This window comes from Adiantum capillus-veneris, unplaced genomic scaffold (genome assembly GCF_014529385.1).
Source record: "Adiantum capillus-veneris isolate H3 unplaced genomic scaffold, ASM1452938v2 Hic_scaffold_258, whole genome shotgun sequence".
NCBI lineage: Eukaryota > Viridiplantae > Streptophyta > Polypodiopsida > Polypodiales > Pteridaceae > Adiantum > Adiantum capillus-veneris.
The window spans coordinates 4,951-29,386 of NW_028221390.1; the positions used below are offsets into that span (position 1 = coordinate 4,951).

General features: G+C 42.8%; 1 pseudogene; it reads left to right on the forward strand.

The window, feature by feature from the left end:
* Positions 1–2,095: 2,095 nt before the first annotated feature.
* Positions 2,096–3,275, forward strand: LOC147417383 (uncharacterized; annotated as a pseudogene).
* The last annotated feature ends 21,161 nt before the right edge of the window (positions 3,276–24,436 follow it).

Genomic DNA, 24,436 nt, shown 5'->3' on the forward strand with positions numbered 1-24,436 from the left:
TTTTCCAAAGGCGCAGACTGCTTAGATCCATGACATTTCCAGAGAAGCGTTGTAGATGGGATAACCCCCGCATTAACAGCCACGTAATTGGAATAAAGTGGTCGAGGGATATAAGCTTGTTGATAACAATATTAGCAATTCAACACTTACTCAAGATTCATGTGTCCCCAAGAAGGCAGGACGAAGCCAGACCCTCCTCATTTCTTGTTCACTCTAGTGCTTGCTTGCAGTAAATTTGTTGCTCTACTCTGATCAAATATGTCAAGGAAAAACATCCCCGAGTATCAATCCATTCCACGTTCAACAAGTTGTCTAGGTCTGGAATGCTCTTTAGATTGCCCCAATCTCTCAACTTCAACTGTCTAAAGCTGTGAGAGAGGAAAAGATTCCCTCTACAGTCCTTAACTCTACGCAGTGAGAAAGATCAAGCTTTATTTCCTGCTTAGTGAATTGAGGTTTTGGACGTGCTTTAGCTTTGGGCATTCCCCCAGTTGTAACTTTGTCAGGGTAGGACAAGAGTCAGGCAATGGTCCCACCTCGGCCAAATGGAGATTTCGACAGACTGAGAGTTCCTGAAGCTGTGGCTGAGCATGTCAAGAGATGATCATAACAATGGAAAGGCAAGCTCGTGAAGCCGAATTACTTGCCCTTGTTGTTTTACATACTGTTTCAACACTAGATGCATCCTTTCTCTGAGAATCATTAACAACAGGGGACTCGTCAATGGCATGCTCATCAGGGACTGGAGAGGAGAGAAGGCACAGAAGACCTTCGTCTATGGTACATATGTGGAGAGAATTAGAGGAGGCAAGGAGGTTGGAAAGAGAGGAGCGCGTTTTTGAATAAAGAGGGACAAATACATCACGTGTTGCATACATGCTGATAAGCCATAGAAGACGCTGCAACAATACGAAATTGAAGGCTTGAAAATAGATTGTAGACAAGACACACACCTCAGCGAAATGGCTCTGGGAACGTGGTGCGAATCTGTGCAAAGCTGCGAAATTGTCACTGCAGATAATTTTTTACTGGTTTATATACCCCCCGAGCGAGCGCTGCTTTTCATGGAGTTGGTTTTCGACACTTGTTACTTGCCGACATGATGAGCACTCTCATTAAAGATCATATATTTCGTGAGAGCAAGCCATGGCAGAGGTCTATTGTAGTGCTAATGAAACGGAAGATATCAGATTTGAATCGATGATCAATTGCCTAATATGGAGTCGAGTGGCCACCCTGGAGTCGAATCAGCACCCGAACTCTCTCTCTCTCTCTCTCTCTCTCTCCCACACACACACACACACACACACAACCCGGGAAGCCATGGCAAGCCTGTTCTAGTGCTATTGAAACGAAAGATATCATATTTGAATCGATGATCAGTTGGCCTAATCTGAAGTCGAATCAACACCCGAACTCTCTCTCTCTCTCTCTCTCTCTCTCTCTCTCTCTTCTCTCTCTCTCTCTCTTTTTTCTCACAACCCGGGGATCAACTGCTAACTGCCTGTACTGGGAGCGATCAAGCCATGGCAAGAGGTCTGTGAATCGGCCAAGAACTACTCTCTCTACTCTCTCTCTCCCTCACTCTCTCTCTCTCTCTCTCTCAACAAACCTGTGAGAACTGCGAATTGTTGTAGCTTTTGGAAACCTGCTCGAAGAACTGCTGGAACTTCGGACCTGCGAGCTGAGAACCTGCGAAACTGCTGCGAACTGCTCCTAGCTGCGAACCTGCAAATGGGCGAAGGTGATGGCTGCGAACTGCTCTACGTGTAGCGCTTTTGTTTATTATTTAGTTGAAGCTTTTTGATGGCATGAAAAGCATCCAGTGAAGTAATGACACGTGGTGTTTGTGCGCTCATATAGCTGGAAAGTACCTTTGGCTCACCAAGTAAATAAGAATCGTGAACTTTCCAATTTGAACTTTTGAAGGACTTTGAGTTTGAGGTGAAGTGTCGCTTTGAAAACCGCGTGGGAGATTGACCCGGCATCTCCGCCACGCCATAGCAAGCTTAAACAATGGCGGCATCCTCGATTGATTTTCATCAAAGCCTTTACGCGGACAGGCATATACTCCGAGAGAGAGAGAGAGGAGAGAGAGAGAGAGTTTTTCATGGCGGACCTCGCAGAGCCGGAGGAACTTGGATTCCTAAGCATATGGGGATTGGTGAAAGAATCGGTGAAGGTGTTCCGCTCACACACGAAACTCTTCATCGCCCTTACCCTCACCCTCATCCTTCCACTCTGCGTAGTTGGATTGGGCCATAGCCTCATCACCGAACCCATCTTGAACAGGATCAGTTGGGATCAATTTCAACTCGCTTTTGGACGGCCAGACCCCCGCAGAGAACAGAGAATTGATCAAGATCTACACACAGAGCTCTCCAAACTTTTTTTAGTGTTGATGATTTACCTCCTCGCCCTGTTTGCTTTCTCTTCTGCTTTCTACATCTGCCATTGTTTATAGTGTTGCTTGCATCTACTCAGAGAAGATGACATCATACAAGAAGGTCCTAAGGGTGGTGCCACGTGTCTGGAAGCGCCTAATTGTCACCTTCATTTGGGCGTTTCTCTTGATGTTTGGGTATGGAGTCCTCTGCTTGGCAGTCATCTTCATCGTTTGCAATAATGGTTGCCTTCATCTCTCAGGGGAGCAGTGATTTTATGATTAATGTGGTGTCTTGGGGAGGGATGGTGGGCTTCCTTGCGGGTGTCATGTATTTAAGCTGTGTATGCATCTAGCCAGTGTGGTCACTGGTTGGAGGAGGGTATGGTTTGGGGGCGATGAGGAAGAGCTTGAAGCTTATAAAGGGAAGCAGTTGGTGGCTTTTTGCCTGTTCTTCATGTATTCTGTAATAGCATTTATGATAGGGGTGGGTTTTTGGGCTGTGGGTGGCACATGGGAGTGTTAACGGGGTTCACCGTGTGGCATGGAAGGTAGCGTCGGGTGTACTCTGATCGTAATGCTTTCATTTGTGGACCTCATGGCTTCCTTTTGCAGACAGTCTTCTACTTTGCCTGTAAAGCCTACCACCATAGAGCATAGACAGATTGCAGCTCTCTGAGCATTTGGGTGCCTACTTGGGTGAATATGTACCTCTTAGGGGTTCATCCAGCTGGAGTCCTTTGAGGCTTAGTAATAAGGTCACTCTCTGAATGTACATTACATACCAAAGCCAGATAGGTTTTTTTGGGGCTAAAATGGCAGGCCTCCAGAACGATTGTGCAGCGTGCTTGCAAACTACTGGGATCTTGTTCAACCACGTAAGTTTAAGTCTTGTTGCTTTTCTCTTTGCAACGTGATGTGATATAGTGAACGGCCTTGGGCTTATACAATGTGTCTTGCAATACTCTGTGCACACAGAGAGAGAGAGAGAGAGAGAGAGAGAGAGAGAGAGAGAGAGAGAGAATCTGTCTTGGTCGTGGATTAGTCCTGCGAGACAGGTGTGGATCGTGCAGTTCCCCCCTCCCACACGAACCCAAGCCTTCTACATGGCGAAGCTGTTCACACCATGAGCGGAAGGGACCGTGACACCGTGTTTACTGTGAACTGTGTTACTGTGAAGTGACGTAGAGAAGGTAGTTAATTAGCTACTGCATCTTGGAACTAGTATGCCTTGATTGATTCGCTGTGGAAATGGTGTGAATTAAACAACAGGAGCAATGTTGTACTTCTCTTCTCATATCGTCTCTTATTTGTAAACTCCATAGTATCTCTCCTCGAAACTTTCGTCAAAAAACTCTATGACCTCGCGTCACAAATGAAATTTTGCATTAAAAGATGTATGTTAAAAAAGTGCATATATAGTAAAGACGAAGAGAGATGCATTTCGTGTATTTGCGATGTTTGTGCTCATATTAAAAAAAAAAAAAAACCATATGTATGTATGGTGTGGAGCTGCACTGTTTTTCGCATTTATAATAAATCGTAGGAACGTACCCCTTCTTTCACCACTTTTAATTTCTTCAATGTTGAAGGGGGACTACAGCCGTACAAGGAAAAACTCATTACTGATGTTTTATGAAGGCATGTATCATTCATGTTGCCATGCCATGGTGTATTGTCTATGTGTCTCTTTGTTGGGCATTACAAAAAAAATTCAGTCCTTGTCACCTTCATCTACAATCTTTTGAATGAAAATGATATAAATTTATTGCTTTAAATGTGTACATGATGTAATCTAAGTACTTTTAAGATCACATAAAGGAAATCAAAATACGGAATATAATGTACCTTTGGTATTGGTCATGTGGATCAATGCACAATCTTGGATGGATCCGCTTCTAGAGCTTCCTTACATTGTTCCACCACCTTCCCACGAGTATACGTTATGCCATCGTCATCCATTCTGCAACTTCCCTAAACATGTTGACTGTCGCATTCACTTTTGTTAGCATGCCTACCATTACCTGAACTACCTTTTGATGTTCTTGGTTTTAGGGTATGTTGAATTTGTTGTAGTCCGTTCATAGACTCACACGCACACATACACAAAGTCGTACTCTTTGGGGCACTCCATCTGGCATACATGTCGATCAAAACACGACAAGCATGACATATTTCTCCAAGAGCCCTCGCTTCGCATCTGCTGAAAACAGCCTAGAGCTTTTTGGCAATGTCCTTTTGGAGCAAATCTTGCAATCATGAGAGAGGCCATCACCTCGAATGTGTTGAAAACAAACCAGATCTCTCACTTCAAATTTGTTGAAAACAAACTAGAGCTTCCTAGCCTGGGGCAAATCTTACAAACAGTGCGTTCCAAGAGTCGACACTCTGGATAGGAAGCTTTTCGAGAAGTTCTTGCGCTCTCAAAAGTGCACCACATTTAGCAAACATGTCAACCAAGGCATTGCCAAGCACGACATCTTTTCCAACAACCCCTTACTAACAACATCAGTGTGAATGTTTATGCCCATATTAGCATTTCTTGCATGAAGCCACTTTCCTTCAAGATGCACGTGTATGTGATCGCATCAAGAGAGAGGCCCTCACTTTGAATTTGTTGAAAATAGCCTAGAGATTTTTGGCCCTGCTCCTGCTGTGCATATCCTGCAGTCAATGCACTCCAAAAAACGACGTTCTAGATAGGAAGCTCCTCAAGCACTTTTTGTGCTTTCGGAAGTGTACCACATTTGGCAAACATATCGACCAAGGCATTGCCAAGCATGACATTATTTTGTAACAACCCCCGGAACTAACAATATAAGAGTGAATTTTGAAAGTGCACTCATTTAGCAAACATGTCAATCAAGGCATTGCCAAGCACGATATCTTTTTCAAAAACCCTTGACTAAGAATATCAGCATGAAATTTTATACCCATATCAGCATCCTACGTAGAGTCATATGCCTTCAAGATGCACATGTATGTGATTGCATCTGGAGAGAGGCCCTTGCTTTGCATACACTAAAAAACCCTAGAGATATATGGCCCCATTCTTGTTGTGCATATCTTGCAATCAATGCACTTTAAGAGACGACATTCCAGATGGGAAGCTCCTTAAGCACTTTTTGTGCTCTTTAAAGTACACCACAATTGGCATACATATCGACCAAGGCATTGCCAAGCATGACATTTATTTGCGACAATCCCAAACTAAAAATATCATAGTGAACTTTTAAGCCCATATCAGCATCCTGCATAGAGCCACATGCGTTCAAGATGCACGCGCGCGTGATTTCATCTGGACAAAGGCCCTCACTTTGCACGCATTGGTATTTGTTTTCCTGTGCAATGACACAATATGTAACATTTAATGGCCTAAAATCTTATGTGTAGCGGAAATTAGCATGAACATAGTGGGCATTTCATTAGAATAGATTCCTAATGAGAATTACAAGAGTGCTTGGGTGGAGAGAGCAACAAAAAGCATAACACCTAGTTAGATAGCATCGACAATACTTTCAAAAGAGAGATATATTAAGCTATTGACAACAGTTGAGGACCGGATTTGCATGGAGCCGGTTCCCCCCTCCAAAAGGCTTTGTATTATGGTTTCTCCCATCAAGAGAGACATTGTACAATACAATTCTTTGTGTTCCTTCAAGACTAGCTAGTGCAATGAAGATGGAAGCTTCATACACCAAGCAAAACACTTAATCAAACACAACTTGAATTATCCCCGTTCTCAGACCCAAGACCTCACACACCTTCGAAGATGGTGAGAGCTAGCAGGGTATGAGAGTAGATTGAGAGGAAAAAAGAAGTATCTTACGAGAAAGATGTACATCTCCTCACATAATCACTCATATTAGCATAGCTTAGCTTAGTAATTAGCTTGGTAGAGAATGAAGCATGCATTGAAGCTTGGCTCTTGGTGGATTTGCATCCACATGCCAAGAGAGTGTTGATGTAGGCTTCTATCTCACAAGCTTGGAGTAGGTGATGAGCTCTCCATTAAAGCTTGGGAGGAGATAGAGTATTCTTCCTTCACACATGGTCAAGTGTGAGTGTGTGTTGTGTCAATGCCAAGCAAAAATCAGCCCCCCCTCTCTCTTGGGCGAGCCCTAGCTGCTAAATAGGTCTGGCTTTTGCCTCATTGGACCTCCCCAGGTCAAGCCAATAGAATTAAGCAGCATAAGTGATAGCCTTTCTGACATGTGTCCCCTTTCCCCTTTTGTGAGAGCTTCAGGTAATTAAATAATTAAACTAAACTCTCATTGGACCCTTTGCCTCCTGGCCAAATAGGAATCAGGCAAGCCATGGGGCTCCTGAATGCTCATTGGACCCCTTGGGAGACTGCCCAATAGTCTTCTAGGAGACTTAATTCTCATTGGTTTCTTTTATTAAATGTTTTTAAATTAATTAAACTAGATTTACTCTAGCTTAATTCTCATTGGTCCACTTCAAGGGCTTCCAATAGGAATTGGGCACACCTTGTGGGCATCTGGCCTAGGGAGCTGACATGTGTCCCTCATTCCCTTTGTGTAAAGGGAGCCTGTGTGTTGTGTGTGTGGCTTTCTCTCTCATCTCCTACCTTTGGGGCTCGCCCCCTCCCATGTAGGGATGTGCAAAGACTTTTAGGGCACACACTAAGCATCCAATTTTCCCTAGGGTTTGACCTTTGGACACAACCTTTGAATTTTGGAACCTTAGCATTTGGAAGTCTTAATGGGCTGAACCTTAGGGTCTTTTTGGCCCATTGTTTCACATGGCTCTTTTGCAGATGGCCCCCCCTTTGGATCCCTATTTTCCCTCCTTTGGATCCTTACTGTGGCCTGGTCTGCTAGCTTAACCAATATTCTAGCTTTTTCTCCTTGGACTTCCCCACATTAAATGATCAGTTTAATATGAGAAAATCATTTAGGAGAATTAGATATTGATTATTATGACATTACCTCTCTCTTGAAATCATAGTCGTCCTCGACTATGGTGTAGAGAAGATAAAGCATATGCATGAGTACTTTTCTTAGCGGTAGAGGACCCTATGTTACCCTACGACATCATTCCATAATGGATGACTAGTCCATTTGGCACTTGAGAGCCTGAGGCTGCCGCAAGCATGTCTGCACATTAGTCCTATCAGTCTTCCATAGTAGAGTGACAAGCTCTACTTGGTGTTTGGGAGACGTCGTCTCCGCAAACTATCTCAGCATGCATACTACTCATTTTTGTGTACAAATAAAGAAAAAGAGAGTCTTATAAGACAAAAAATTTTGTTCATTTTTAACATTTTGTACATTTGCTTACTCTTGGGAAGCATTGTAAGCATTGACAAGGTTTAGGTTATCCTTTAATTGTATGCCTTGCATCCATCTAGCATCTTCAAAGGATAATTCTTAAACTTAATAAGATATCGTCGGATAGTCTTTACCGCCTCTTAATACCTTGTCTTCATGTCGGAGAATGGACTCGGGCTGCAGCACCTCCTCGTGGTCCTCGATCTCCGGTGGGTCTTCAATAGTTGGTTCTTGAGGTGGCTCTCCTTGTAAGCTTTAAGAGGCTCACATGAAAAGCATTGTGTATGAGCCAATGATTGGGCAACTTAAGTTATAGGCCATCTCATTGATTGGCCTAAGAATCTGGAAGGGACCATAGTACCTTTTTGCTAGTTTAGCATAGTACTTTTGTTGGCCCGTAGGATTCTTGGCCCTCGTGTGCCTTAATCGAGCCTTGGGAAACTTTAACAAGACCCAATCGTTTTCTTTAAAGGCTTGGGCTCTTCTGTGCTTGTCAGCAGCAGCCTTTTGCCTTTGCTGTGAGATAGAGATAGCATCCTTAATCTTTTGGAAAGATTCTTGTAGGTCTCGGCTATACTCATCTGCAGCGAGAACTTCCCATGTACCTTAAGTAGCAAGGGACTTTTGATCTTCCCTCAATTACCTCGAAAGGTGCTTTTCCTGTGGAAGTATGTACAGTGTTATTGTAAGCATACTCTACTAAAGGTAAGTACTTCTCCCATTGGGGATCTTTGATCTACTTCCGTTACATAGGCTTTTAGTAGATCAAGAATGGTTAGGTTAGCTATTTCACTTTGGCCATCAGTTTGTGGATGATAGGCCGAAGAGAAGTTTAGCCTTGTTCCTAAATTCTCAAAGAGACCCTTCCAGAAATTACTGGTCATTCTAGGATCTCTATCCGACACTATGGACATTGGCAAGCCATGGTACTTGAAAATGTGTGAAATGAAGAGGGTTGCCATTTGATGGGCTTTGATAGTCTTTTTGACAGGTATAAAAATGAGCTTGTTTACTGAACCTGTCTACTATCGTCCATATTCCCGTATTCCCATGGATAGACTTAGGCAATCCAAAGATAAAATCCATGGATATGCTCTCCAAGGTGAATTAGGGATTTGGCAAGGGGTTGAAGCAATCCAAGTTGCTTCCCTCTATCAAATTTTGTCTTTTGACATACCACACATTTGGAAACATACTCGTGTATGTTCACTCTCATGTTAAGCCAATAGAAATATGTTCAATTCCCTTTAGGGTAGACTGAATCCCTCTATCCCCGCATATGGGGGAGCATGAGATTCATACATTACTTTCTCACGTAGTGAGTTAGTAACGCATAGTCTATTGCCATAGAGAAATAACCATCTTGTAAAGTAAATGGTTCTTCTTTCTTCCCTCATGCAAGGGCTGAAATCACATCTCTAAAATCGAATCATAGCATACTCATCTATCATTGAAGATAGATCATTGTGAGTTGCTATGGAAACCGCATTCACTCTCGGTCTTCTTGAGAGTGCATCGGCTACTTGATTATGCTTGCCAGCAATGTGAGCAATATGAAAATGAAATTGCGAAAGGAAATTTGTCCACCTCATTTGTTTGTCGGAGAGCTTGGTCTGCGTCATGAAGTACTTAAACTTTGGTGATCCGTTCGCAGAATGAAAGGAGTCCCCAATAAATAGTGCTTCCATGAGTCTAAGGCATGTAGAACTGCAAGGAGTTTCTTTTTCGTATATACCTAGAGCTTGCTCAACAGGTCGAGCCTTCGACTCTCATAGCCTATGGCGTGCCCTTCTTGGAGCAAAACAGCCCCAAGGCAATCACCACAAGCATCAACATGGACCTCAAATGGTTTTGAGAGATTCGGTAGTGTAAGCACAGGTTGAGAGATAAGCTTTTCTTTAAGCTTTTCGAAAGCATTGTTCTCCTTAGCAGACCACGTATACCTAACATTTTTCTTTGTTAGGTCATGTAATGGTCCCGCAATTTGTGAGAACTTTTCTATTGAAGCGTCTATAGTATGCACACATACCTATAAGCTTCTTAGTTCATGAAGATTCCTTGGTTTAGGCCATCCTTTTATTACCTCTAACTTAGATGGATCCATTTCGATTCCATCTTGAGAGATAATGTGACCTAAATATTGAATCTCTTGCAAGAAAAATTCACTTTTCTTTCGATTAACATAAAGTTTATTCTCTCTTAAAACTTGAAATATTACCTGGAGGTGTTGCTTGTGTTCCTCAATGAATTAGAGTAGATGATAATATCATCAAAGAACACTCCAGTGAAGGTTCGATGAGGCCTGAACAGCTTCTCCATCAAGCGGTTGAATGTGGCTGGTGCATTAGTCAAGCCAAAAGGCATGACAATGTATTCGTAAAGACCAAATGTAGTACGAAATGCGTTCTTTACAATGTCTTGATCAACTATCCTTATCTGATGATAGCCACTTTTTAGGTCAATCCTACTGAAGTAGGTCGATCCTTGTAGCTTATCAATAGGTCTTCTACCCGTGGAACGGGAACCTATTCTTGATAGTGATCCTATTTAGTGCTCTATAGTCGACACACATACGATATGTGCCGTCTTTCTTTTGCACTAATAGCACAGGGAGAAAAAAATGGAGATGAGCTAGGCCTAACCATGCCCTTCTCAACTAACTCATGCACTTGCCGCATAATCTCCTCTTGTTGAGCTTGAGAAACTCTATAAGGAGCTTTGTTAGGCGGTGAACTTCCTGGAAGAAGTTCAATTGCATGGTCGTCATTACCTCGTTTAGGAGGTAGCTCACAAGGGATGTCGTCAATAAAGACATCTTGAAACCCCTTGAGAAAATTGGATAACTCTAATTCCTTTTGGTTGCTTTTATTTTCTTTTGCTAAAGCATTAGGTTCATTTGAGAATCTTAAACAAAAATCATGTACACAAATAGAGCTCTTTATTGACTTGTTGAAAGCTGGTGTATGTACAATGGGGATGGTGTTACCCATCTCCTTAGCATCTATACATGTCCTTTTCCCTGAATTAAAGGAGATTCTCCTTTCAGGAAATTTAACATGGGCAGCCAGGCGGTCAAACCATGGTGCCCCTAGGATTACATCCTCATGCTTGAGAGGAGAGATAAAGAAGTCCTCTTTGTCCACATAGCCTTGGACATGAAGCCTCAATTTCCCGATTAAGGGAGTGAATGAAGCTTCTTGCCCCTTGAAGGCACTGTCTGCGGGTAGGATATCTCCCATCTCGTAGGATTTTATGCCTAGCTTGGTGGCTAACTCCATAGATATGAAATTGTGAGTAGAACCAGGGTCAAAGAGAATAAAAAGCATCATGTTCTCTTACCTTTCCCAAGCATGGCATAGAGGAGATCCTTTGTGGTGAGTTTGATGAATCTCCTCCTCTTGGATTTCAACCAAAGAAGCTCTAGGAGGATTTTGGTGGTTGTTCTTTGGGGACAAGCGCGGTACGCATGCCCTTGTTCGCCGCACTTGAAACACCGGTTATCTTTACGATAACGCTCAAGCTCTTCAGGAGAGAGTTTATTCTTTCCTTTGTAAACTCCCTTCTCTTTAGCTTTGTTGGAATTGCCCTTAGGAGACTTTTGGACATTGTCCTTCCCCTTAGGCTCATTGGAACCCTTGTTTTCCGGGGGCTTATTATTTCTTTTACCCCCCGTTTGGAAATTGATTCGCGAGGCCACCATAGTATGGTGTATTACCGCCGATATGGTACGTGGCCTTTGGGAGTTGACATACTCCGCCATTTCTTCGTTAAGCCCGCACAAAATTGTTGCTTTTGCTCTCCAAAATCCAACTTTTTGAAGACAGTGGCTTTGAGTTGTAGGTCCCAAAACTTGTCTACATATTTGTGGATGGATTTTGGGATTCAGAGAGCTTTAAGCTTCGCCATTCGGTGAGTACTTTGTCTTTGGCATCGGTGGCCAAAAACTGCTTCATAATGGAAGCTCTTAAAGCCTTCCATGTTCGTGGAGCTTCACCGTTGGCTCGTAGGCTAGACCACCATTGTCTGGCGGACTTTTGAAAGTGCATAGCTACATGGCGTAGCTTAGAGGACTCTGTGAAGCCCTCATCTCCAAACGCCGCATCGAATTGTTGGATAAAGGCCAAAACTTTGTCTGTAGCACCGAAGGTGCCATCATAGGTAAGGAAAAGAGATGCTCTTCCCTCCCTCTTTGAATTTCTTCAGCTTGGACGACCTCTTCCATGCGGCATAGGATTTCCTATGGCCTCTTCTTTTTGATGTTCAAAAGTTGTGCACCATCACTTTCTTCAGAAGATGAAGAATTTGAAGAAGGTGGAGAAGAAAGTGACCTCTTTCTCGCCTTTTTCTTGTCTTGATCTTTGTCGTCTTCACGATAGCTTTCATAAGAGGAAGAGGATGAAGAAGATGGAGAAGAGGGTGTCCTCTTTCGCCTTTTTTCTTCTCTTGCTTTTTATCATCCCTCTTTGAATTATGGCGTGGAGAAGAGTGTGATGGTCTTCTCCGCTTTGGTGGTGATGGAGAGCGTTTAGCCCGCCGTCTTCGTGGAGCCATCTCCGCCGAGGTGGCGGGAGACTCGCTTCTTTCTCGTTCCCTTCGGTGGAGGCTCTTGAGTTCTCCTTTGGGAAGGAGATGCATCATCAAGAAGTAAGTTCTTGAGCCCTTCATATGGATTCTCTTCTTCTTCCCGAATCGGAGAGAGAACCTCTTTTGGTAGTCTCACAAGGAGGCTTCCTAGGTGTTCTCTCGTCATGGTGATGAGCTTGGAGAATCCCGTGAGCACGGAGCTGCCGTTGCACTTCACTTTGGAGAGATGGATTGCCCATGGCTTGTTGAAGCCTAGAAACAAGATAGTTAACAAGCATTGAAGCATCATTAGTAGCTTGCTCATGAGCAAAATCAAAGTTATCAACATTAATTTCACTCTCTTTACTATTGTCAGCCATTCTAACAACTTTTAGGTGTAAACTTTTTAGGTGTACTTTGGCACTTCAAGCCCTAGTTGCTACTCCTCTTTACCCTTTAGAAAAAGCACTCAAGCTACTGTACCCGCGGCTCAAATACCATTAATTGCAAGGAATAGAAGAGAGGGTCTTTCGACACCAAGACAGCACCGGCTCCTGTCAAGCTTCTAATAGCTCAATAGTGGTTAAGCCATAGGCAAGCCCCGTAGGACTCCACTATTAAGACCATAGCTCTCGACGGTGATGCCCCGTTAACTGCACAAAGGCAGGCCGCACTGCAAGGCTGAAAAATCCCTATTCTACTTACTCACAGGCAATTAATAATACCAACCATTTGTAGCTAGCTTGAGGACCTCCCTTCTTGAGCAAGAAAAGAGAAACCTTGAGCTCTGATACCATGTAACATTTAATGGCTAAAATCTTATGTGTAGCGGAAATTAGCATGAACATAGTGGGCATTTCATTAGAATAGATTCCTAATGAGAATTTACAAGAGTGCTTGGGTGGAGAGAGCAACAAAAAGCATAACACCTAGTTAGATAGCATCGACAATACTTTCAAAAGAGAGATATATTAAGCTATTGACAACAGTTGAGGACCGGATTTGCATGGAGCCCGGTCCCCCCTCCAAAAGGCTTTTGTATTATGGTTTCTCCCATCAAGAGAGACATTGTACAAACAATTCTTTGTGTTCCTTCAGACTAGCTAGTGCAATGAAGATGGAGCTTCATACACCAAGCAAAACACTTAATCAAACACAACTTGAATTATCCCCGTTCTCAGACCCAAGACCTCACACACCTTCGAAGATGGTGAGAGCTAGCAGGGTATGAGAGTAGATTGAGAGGAAAAGAAGTATCTTACGAGAAAGATGTACATCTCCTCACATAATCACTCATATTAGCATAGCTTAGCTTAGTAATTAGCTTGGTAGAGAAGATGAGCATGCATTGAAGCTTGGCTCTTGGTTGGATTTGCATCCACATGCCAAGAGAGTGTTGATGTACTTCTATCTCACAAGCTTGGAGTAGGTGATGAGCTCTCCATTAAAGCTTGGGAGGAGATAGAGTATTCTTCCTTCACACATGGTCAAGTGTGAGTGTGTGTGTGTCAATGCCAAGCAAAAATCAGCCCCCCCTCTCTCTTGGCGAGCCCTAGCTGCTAAATAGGTCTGGCTTTTGCTCATTGGACCTCCCCAGGTCAAGCCAATAGGAATTAAGCAGCATAAGTGATAGCCTTCTGACATGTGTCCCCCTTTCCCCTTTTGTGAGAGCTTCAGGTAATTAAATAATTAAACTAAACTCTCATTGGACCCCTTTGCCTCCTGGCCAATAGGAATCAGGCAAGCCATGGGGCTCCTGAATGCTCATTGGACCCCTTGGGAGACTGCCCAATAGTCTTCTAGGAGACTTAATTCTCATTGGTTTCTTTTATTAAATGTTTTTAAATTAATTAAACTAGATTTACTCTAGCTTAATTCTCATTGGTCCACTTCAAGGGTCTTCCAATAGGAATTGGGCACACCTTGTGGGCATCTGGCCTAGGAAGCTGACATGTGTCCCTCATTCCCTTTGTGTAAAGGGAGCCTGTGTGTGTGTGTGTGGCTTTCTCTCTCTCTCCTACCTTTGGGGCTCGCCCCCTCCCATGTAGGGATGTGCAAAGACTTTTAGGGCACACACTAAGCATCCAATTTTCCCTAGGGTTGACCTTTGGACACAACCTTTGAATTTTGGAACCTTAGCATTTTGGAAGTCTTAATGGGCTGAACCTTAGGGTCTTTTTGGCCCATTGTTTCACATGGCTCTTTTGCAGATGGCCCCCCCTTTGGATCCCTATTTTCCCTCCTTTGGATCCCTACTGTGGCCTGGTCTGCTAGCTTAACCAATATTCTAGCTTTTTCTCCTTGGCACTTCCCCACATTAAATGATCAGTTTAATATGAGAAAATCATTTAGGAGAATTAGATATTGATTATTATGACACAATATTTTTCCCGAACACCTTGCAACCCTCTTTTTTGATCTGCATAATCCACAAGATACATTTATATTAAAAAAATTGGTTTGTCATGAACATAAAAGCTTCTTGTACGTAAAGAGAGATGTAATAGACTCATTGCAGAGGCACAATAGTTTTCTCTGGAAGCTTTTGAATATTACTCTTATTGCATAGGCACAATCTTTTCTTTGGAAGCTTTTGAATATTACTCTTATTGCATAGGCACAATCTTTTTTTGGAAGCTTTTGAATATTACTCTTATTGCATAGGCACAATCTTTTCTTTGGAAGCTTTTGAATATTACTCTTATTGCATAGGCGCAAAGTAGCTGAGAGCAACTTCTGTTGTTTCTACACCTTTTAAAACATTCACACCTTGCAACATAACCATATAATTCTCATTCTAAATACTAGCACCTCCATCACATTCAAGCACTGAGATAAAAATGAGGTATCCCAATGCAGAGCATCTCTGCAGAATAATCATAAAGGAGAATCCTCTTACCCTTACAACGATCCCATGTTCACCTAGTGCCAAAATGAGCAAAGAAATTTTTGCTTCAGCATCTGTAATTGCTTGATGCAAGCGAGTCCTGAAATGGCTTGCTTGGTCAACTTTCTTTTGATATACTTGAGGCATTCCTGTTCAAGCTGTAGCAACATCTTGTCTCTCTCCATTGCTTTCTCCAACTTCATCCCAATGTACTGTCAAGAAGGCAAGCCTTGAATATGTTGACATGATAGCAAGTAGTAATCAAAAGGGAGGAGGCCTTGTTGAGTCATAACAACATAGTTGTTGCATACGCATGCCTGTCAGATCTCCCTACACTGGCATTGGGCTAAAACAACATTCAGCACGAGGAAACAAAAGAGCATACCTACAGCTCACATAGCATAGAGCCACACCTGGTATCAACGCGAATCTCCACGAAGTTCATGGCATTCACTAAGCTAGAACTAGATTAGCTGCTTTCAAAATTCTGTAGGATTGCAATAACACATGAAAGAATTCCTGGTGAAGACAAAGCCTTGGTGATTGAAGCACTGGAAACGTTTACCAAAGGAGGTACCTAGCTACGAGAAGAAGAGTGATGGTCTGTCCTTGTCTTATTGGTAATGCCACATGCCTTCAAGACAAAAGTATAGTTGACTGAATTTGGAGAGACACTTGCTTTGCATTCGCTGAAAATAACCTAGAGATTTTTTTTCCCTGCTCCTGTTGCGCATATCCCGTAATCACTGCCTTCCAAGCGACAACATTCCGGACAAGAAGCTCCTCAAGAACTTTTTGTGCTTTCTGAAACGTACCACATTTGACACACATATCGACCAAGGCGCCAAGCACGACCTCTTTTTTCAAGGGTCTCTAACTAACAAAAAAATTGTAAATTTTTGTACCCATATCAACACCTTGTGTAAACCCACATGCCTTCAAGATGCATACATAGGTGATTGCATTTGGGGAGAGGCCTTCACTTCGCATCTAAAACAAACTGGAGCTTTCTGGCCCTGCCCTTGTGGGAAAATCCTGCAATTAGTGCATTCCAAGAGTCCACACTTTGCACAGGAAGCTCCTCGAGCACTTTTGAGCTCTCTTAAGGGCACCACTATCAGCAAACATGTCAACCAAGGCATTGCCAAGCACGACATCTTTTTCAACAGCCCTTGACTAACAATATCAACATGAATTTTTATGCCCATATCAGTATCTTGCATAGAGCCACATGCCTTCAAGATGCACACGTATGTGATTGCACTTGGAGAAAAGCCCTCGCTTTGCATCTGCTAAAAATAGCCTGGAGCTTTCTGGCCCTGCTCTTGTTGTGCAAATCCCACAATCAATGCACTCCAGGAGACGACATTCCAAACAGGAAGCTCCTCGAGCACTTTTTGTGCTTTTTGAAGTGCATCACATTTCGCATACATATCGACCGAGGCATTGCTAAGCACAACAACAGCCCCTGACTAACAATATCAAAATGAATTTTTAAGCCCATCTCAACGTCTTGCATAAAGTCACATGCCTTCAAGATGCATGCGTAGGTGATTGCATTGGGTCAGAGGCACTCACCTTGCATTTGCTGAAATCAGCCTAGAGCTTTCTAGCACTGCTCCTGTTGTGCATATTTCGCAATTAGTGCACACCATTCCAAAAAGTAAGCTCCTCTAGACTTTGTACTTTCTGAAGTGCACCACATTTGACATTCATATCAACCAAGGTAGTGCCACATTCATATCAACCAAGGTAGTGCCAAGCACGATTTCTCTTTTCAACAGCATCTTCCATAGAGCCACATGCCTTCAAGATGCATGCGTAGGTGATAGTGCTTGGAAAAAGGTCCTTGCTTCCCATTTGCTGAAAATAGCCCAAAGCTCATCAAGGACTTGGTGCGCTCAGACAAGTCCACCACCCTTGACATACATACAGACTAACGTGTTGGCTAAGTATGTGTTATTTTCAAGTAACCCACTATTGCAAATATCAGCATGTATCCTGCTGCCTTGGTACAAATTCTTGTTCTTAGCACATTCTATAAGTGAGCTCACAAAAGAAAGACTCATCTCTTCCTCTCCTTGTTTGCTTGTGTAGTGGATATTGCTCTACCCTGTGAAAACGAAACCAGTGCTGCATAGAGAGAATAGTGTGTGTGTGTGTGTGTGTGTGTGTGTGTAAGTGTCTGTGCGCATACAAGAGTGCTTTACGAAGTAAACACATCTTCAACCAAGGCAGTCCTACAGCCCCTAGATAACAATATTATCGTGAATTCCTTTGCCCATATCAGCATCTTGCCTAATGCCACATGCCTTCAAGATACAAGAGTACGCAATTGCATTTGGATAGGTGCCCTCTCTTTGCACCTTTGAAAACAACCTAGAGCTTCTTGGCCCTGCCTCTGTTGGGGATATCCCACGATCAGTGTATTTCAATAGACTACATTCTAGACAGCAAACACTTTATGTGCTTTGTGAACCACGCCACCTGTAACATTTAATGGCCTAATAACTTGTGTGTAGCGGAAATTAGCATGAACATAGTGGGCATTTCATTAGAATAGATTCCTAATGAGAATTACAAGAGTGCTTGGGTGGAGAGAGCAACAAAAAGCATAACACCTAGTTAGATAGCATCAACAATACTTCAAAAGAGAGAGAAATTAAGCTATTGACAACAATTGAGGACCGGATTTGCATGGAGCCGGTCCCCCCTCCAAAAGGCTTTGTATTATGGTTTCTCCCATCAAGAGAGACATTGTACAATACAATTCTTTGTGTTCCTTCAAGACAAGCTAGTGCAATGAAGATGAAAGCTTCATGCACTAAGCAAAACACTTAGCAAACACAACTTTAATTATCCCTGTTCTCAGACCCAAGACCTCACACACCTTCGAAGATGGTGAGAGCTAGCAGCGTATGAGAGTAGATTGAGAGGAAGAAGGAGTATGTTACGAGAAAGATGTACATCTCCTCACATAATCACTCATATTAGCATAGCTTAGCTTAGTAATTAGCTTGGTAGAGAGAGATGAGCATACATTGAAGCTTGATCTTGGTTGGATTTGCATCCACATGCCAAGAGTGTGTGATGTAGGCTTCTATCTCACAAGCTTGGAGTAGGTGATGAGCTCTCCATTAAAGCTTGGGAAGAGATAGTCTTCTCTTTCTTCACACATGAGATTGTGTGAGTGTGTGTGTGATAATGCCTTGCAAAAATCAGCCCCCTCTCTCTCTTGGGCGAGCCCTCTTGCTATTTACTCTTGCAGGCTCCCCATTGGACTTCCCCAAGTCAAGCCAATGGCTATTAAGCAGCATAAGTGATAGCCTTCTGACATGTGTCCCCCTTTCCCCTTTGTGAGAGCTTAATCAATTAAACTTAATGATTTAAATGAATTATTAAATCCCCATTGGACCTTTCCCCATTCTGACCAATAGAATTAAGTAGCCCATTGGGCTGCTCAATTCCTATTGGACCCCTTCACGGGCTATCCAATAATCATCCAGGAGACTTATTTTCATTGGTTCTTTTTATTAAGTGTTTTTAAATTAATTAAACTAGATTTAATCTAGCCTAATTCTCGTTGTTCCACCTCTAAGGCCATCCAATAGGAATTGGGTACACCTTGTGGGCATCTGGCCTAGGAGCTGACATGTGTCCCTCATCCCCTTTGTGTAAAGGAGCTTGTGTGTGTGTGTGTGTGTGTGGCTTTCTCTCTCATCCCCTAGAAGAAAGGCTCGCCCCCTCCCCATGTAGGGATATGCAAAGACTTTTTTTTTACACACACAAAGCATCCAATTCCCCTAGGGTTGACCTTTGGACATAGCCTTTGAATTTTGGAACCTTAGCATTTTGGAAGTCTTAATGGGGGCTGAACCTTAGGGTCTTTTTAGACAATTGTTGCACATGGCTCTTTTGCAGATGGCCCCCCTTTGGATCCCCTATTTTCCCTCCTTTGGATCCCTATTGTGGCCGGTCTGCTAGCTTAACCAATATTCTAGCTTTTTCTCCCCTGGCACTTCCCCATATTAAATGATCAATTTAACATGAGAAAAATCATTAAGGAGAATTAGATATTGATTATTATGACATTACCTCTCTCTTGAAATCATAGTCGTTCTCGACTATTGGTGAGAAGAGATAAAGCATATTCATGAGTCCTTTTCTTAGCGGGTAGAGGATCCCTATGTTACCCTATGACATCATTCCACAATGGATGACTAGTCCATTTGGCGCTTGAGAGCCTGAGGCTACCGCAAGCATGTCTGCACATTAGTCCTATCAATCTTCCATAGTAGAGTGACAAGCTCTACTTGGTGTTCGGGAGACGTCGTCTCCGCAAACTTGATCTAAGCATGCATACTACTTCATTTTTGTGCACAATAAAGAAAAAGAGAGTCTTATAAGACAAAAAAAACTTTGTTCGTTTTTAACATTTTGTACATTTGCTTACTCTTGGGAGCATTGTAAGCATTGACAAGGTTTAGGTTATCCTTTAATTGTATGCCTTGCATCCATCTAGCATCTTCAAAAGGATAATTCTTAAACTTAATAAGATATCGTCGGATAATCTTACCGCCTCTTCATACCTTGTCTTCATGTCGGAGAATGGACTCGGGCTGCAACACCTCCTCTTGGTCTCGATCTCCGGTGGGTCTTCAATAGTTGGTTCTTGAGGTGGATCTCCTTTGTAAGGCTTTAATAGGCTCACATGGAAAGCATTGTGTATGAGCCAATGATTGGGCAACTTGAGTTGATAGGCCATCTCATTGATTGGCCTAAGAATCTGGAAGGGACCATAGTACCTTTTTGTTAGTTTAGCGTAGTACTTTTGGTGGCCCGTAGGATTCTTGCCCGTCGTGTGCCTTAATCGAGCCTTGGGAAACTTTAACAAGACCCAATCATTTTCTTTAAAGGTTTGGGCTCTTCTGTGCTTGTCAGCAACAGCCTTTTGCCTTTGTTGTGAGATAGAGATAGCATCCTTAATCTTTTGAAAAGATTCTTGTAAGTCTCGGCTATACTCATCTGCAGTGAAGATCTTCCCATGTACTTTAAGTAGCAAGGGACTTTTTGATCTTCCCTCAATTACCTCGAAAGGTGATTTTCCCGTGGAAGTATGTACAGTGTTATTGTAAGCATACTCCACTAAGGGTAAGTACTTCTCCCATTGGGATCTTTGATCTACTTCTGTTATATAGGCTTTTAGTAGATCGAGAATGGTTAGGTTAGCTATTTCACTTTGGCCATCCGTTTGTGGATGATAGGCCGAAGAGAAGTTTAGCCTTGTCCCTAAATTCTCAAAGAGACCCTTCCAGAAATTACTGGTCATTCTAGGATCTCTATCCGACACTATGGACATTGGCAAGCCATGGTACTTGAAAATTTGTGAAATGAAGAGGGTTGCCATTTGATGGGCTTTGTTAGTCTTTTTGACAGGTATAAAATGAGCTTGTTTACTGAACCTGTTTACTATCGTCCATATTCCCGTATTCCCATGGATAGACTTAGGCAATCCAAAGATAAAATCCATGGATAGCTCTCCCATGGTGAATTAGGGATTGGCAAGGGTTGAAGCAATCCAGGTTGCTTCCCTCTATCAAATTTTGTCTTTGGCATACCACACATTTAGAAACATACTCTTGTATGCTCACTTTCATGGTAGGCCAATAGAAATATGTTTCAATTCCCTTTAAGGTAGACTGAATCCCTCTATGCCCCGCATAAGGTGGAGCATGAGATTCATACATTACTTTCTCACGTAGTGAGTTAGTAACACATAGTCTATTGCCATAGAGAAGATAACCATCTTGTAAAGTAAATGGTTCTTCTTTCTTCCCTAATGCAAGGGCTAAAATCACATCTCTAAAATCGGGATCAATAGCGTACTCATCTATCATTGAAGATAGATCATTGTGAGTGGCTATGGAAACCGCATTCACTCTCGGTCATCTTGAGAGTCCATCAGCTACTTGATTATGCTTGCCAGCAATGTGAGCAATATGAAAATGAAATTGCGAAGGAAATTTTCCCACCTCATTTGTTTGTCGGAGAGCTTGGTCTGCGTCATGAAGTACTTGAGACTTTGGTGATCCGTTCGGAGAATGAAAGGAGTCCCCAATAAATAGTGCTTCCATGAGTCTAAGGCATGTAGAACTGCAAGGAGTTCCTTTTCGTATATGCCTAGAGCTTGCTCAACAGGGTCGAGCCTTCGACTCTCATAGCCTATGGCGTGCCCTTCTTGGAGCAAAACAGCTCCAAGGCAATCACCACAAGCATCACATTGGACCTCAAATGGTTTTGAGAGATCCGGTAGTGTAAGCACAGGTTGAGAGATAAGCTTTTCTTTAAGCTTTTCGAAAGCATTGTTCTCCTTAGCAGACCATGTGTACCTAACGCTTTTCTTTGTTAGGTCATGTAATGGTCCCACAATTTGTGAGAACTTTTCTATGAAGCGTCTATAGTATGCACACATACCTATAAAGCTTCTTAGTTCATGAAGATTTCTTGGTTTATGCCATCCTTTTATTACCTCTAACTTTGATGGATCCATTTGGATGCCATCTTGAGAGATAATGTGACCTAAATACTGAATCTCTTGCAAGAAAAATTCACTTTTCTTTCGATTAACATAAAGTTTATTCTCTCTTAAAACTTGAAATATTACCTGGAGGTGTTGCTTGTGTTCGTCTAATGAATTAGAGTAGATGATAATATCATCAAAGAACACTCCAGTGAAGGTTTGATGAGGCTTGAACAGCTTCTCCATCAAGCGGTTGAATGTGGCTGGTGCATTGGTCAAGCCAAAAGGCATGACAATGTATTCGTAAAGACCAAATGTGGTGCGAAATGCGGTCTTTACAATGTCTTGATCAACTATCCTTATTTGATGATAGCCACTTTTTAGGTCAATCCTACTAAAGTAGGTCGATCCTTGTAGCTTATCAAATAGGTCTTCTACCCGTGGAACGGAAAACCTATTCTTGATAGTGATCCTATTTAGTGCTCTATAATCGACACACATACGATATGTGTCGTCTTTCTTTTGCACTAATAGCACATGTGAGCAAAATGGAGATGAGCTAGGCCTCACCATGCCCTTCTCAACTAACTCATGCACTTGCCGCATAATCTCCTCTTGTTGATCTTGAGAAACACTATAAGGAGGTTTGTTAGGCGATGAACTTCCTGGAAGAAGTTCAATTGCATGGTCATCATTACCTCGTTTAAGAGGTAGCTCACAAGGGATGTCACCAATAAAAAAATCTTGAAACCCCTTGAGAAAATTGGATAACTCTAATTCCTTTTGGTTGCTTTTATTTTCTTTTGCTAAAGCATTAGGTTCATTTTGAGAATCTTTAACAAAAATCATGTAGACGGAAATAGAGCTCTTTATTGACTTGTTGAAAGCTGGTGTATGTACAATGGGAATAGTGTTCCCCATTTCCTTAGCATCTATATACATGTCTTTTTTCCTGAACTTAAAGGAGATTCTCCTTTCAGGAAATTTAACATCGACAGCCAGGCGGTCAAACCATGGTGCCCCTAGGATTACATCCTCATGCTTGAGAGAGAGATAAAGAAGTCCTCTTTGTCCACATAGCCTTGGACATGAAGCCTCAATTTCCCGATTAAGGGAGTGACTGAAGCTTCTTGCCCCTTGAAGGCACTATCTACGGGTAGGACATCTCCCATCTCGTAGGCTTGTATGCCTAGCTTGGTGGCCAACTCTATAGATATAAAATTGTGAGTAGAACCAGGGTCAAAGAGAATACAAGCATCATGTTCTCTTACCTTTCCCCAAGCATGGAATAGAGGAGATCCTTTGTGGTGAGTTTGGTGAGTCTCCTCCTCTCGGATTTCAACCAAGGAAGCTCTAGGAGGATCTTGGCGGTTGTTCTTTTGGGGACAAGCGCGGTACGCATGCCCTTGTTCGCCGCACTTGAAACACCGGTTATCCTTGCGATAACGCTCAAGCTCTTCAGGAGAGAGTTTGTTTTTACCTTTGTAAACTCCCTTCTCTTTAGCTTTGTTGGAGTTGCCCTTAGGAGACTTTTGGACATTGTCCTTCCCCTTAGGCTCGTTGGAACCCTTGTTCTCCGGGGGCTTATTATTTCTTTTAGCCCCCGTTTGGAAATTGATTCGAGAGGCCACCATAGTGTGGTGTATTACCGCCGATATGGTACGTGGCCTTTGGGAGTTGACATACTCCGCCATTTCTTCGGTTAAGCCCGCACAAAATTGTTGCTTTTGCTCTCCAAAATCCAAATTTTTGAAGACAGTGGATTTGAGTTGTAGGTCCCAAAACTTGTCTACATATTTGTGGATGGATTCATAGGGAGAGAGCTTTAAGCTTCCCCATTCGGTGAGTACTTTGTCTTTGGCATCGGTGGCCAAAAACTACTTCATAATGGAAGCTCTTAAAGCTTTCCATGTTCGTGGAGCTTCACCGTTGGCTCGTAGCCTAGACCACCATTGCCTGGCGGACTTTTGAAAGTGCATAGCTACATGGCGTATCTTAGAGGACTCCGTGAAGCCCTCATCTCCAAACGCCGCGTCGAATTGCTGGATAAAGGCCAAGACTTTGTCCGTAGCACCAAAGGTACCATCATAGGTAAGGAAAGAGATGCTCTTCCCTCCCTCTTTGAATTTCTTCAGCTTGGATGACCTCTTCCATGCGGCATAGGATTTCCTATGGCCTCTTCTTTTTGATGGTTCAAAGGTTGCACCGTCACTTTCTTCAAAAGGTGAAGAATTTGAAGAAGGTGGGGAAGAGGGTGACCTCTTTCTCGCCTTTTTCTTGTCTTGATCTTCGTCGTCTTCACCATCACTTTCATAAGAGGAAGAGGATGAAGAAGATGGAAAAGAGGGTGTCCTCTTTCTCACCTTTTTCTTCTCTTGCTTTTTATCATCCCTCTTTGAATTATGGCGTGGAGAAGAGTGTGATGGTCTTCTCCGCTTTGGTGGTGATGGAGAGAGTTTAGCCCGCCGTCTGCGTGGAGCCATCTCCGCCGAGGTGGCGGGAGACTCACTTCTTTCTCGTTCCTTCGGTGGAGGCTCTTGAGTTCTCCTTTGGGAAGGAGATGCATCATCAAGAAGTAAATTCTTGAGCCCTTCGTACAGATTCTCTTCTTCTTCCCGAATCGGAGAGAGACCTCTTTTGGGAGTCTCACAAGGAGGCTTCCTAGGTGTTCTCTCATCATGGTGATGAGTTTGGAGAATCCCGTGAGCACGGATCTGCCGTTGCACTTCGCTTTGGAGAGATGGATTTCCCATGGCTTGTTGAAGCTTAGAAACAAGATAGTTAACAAG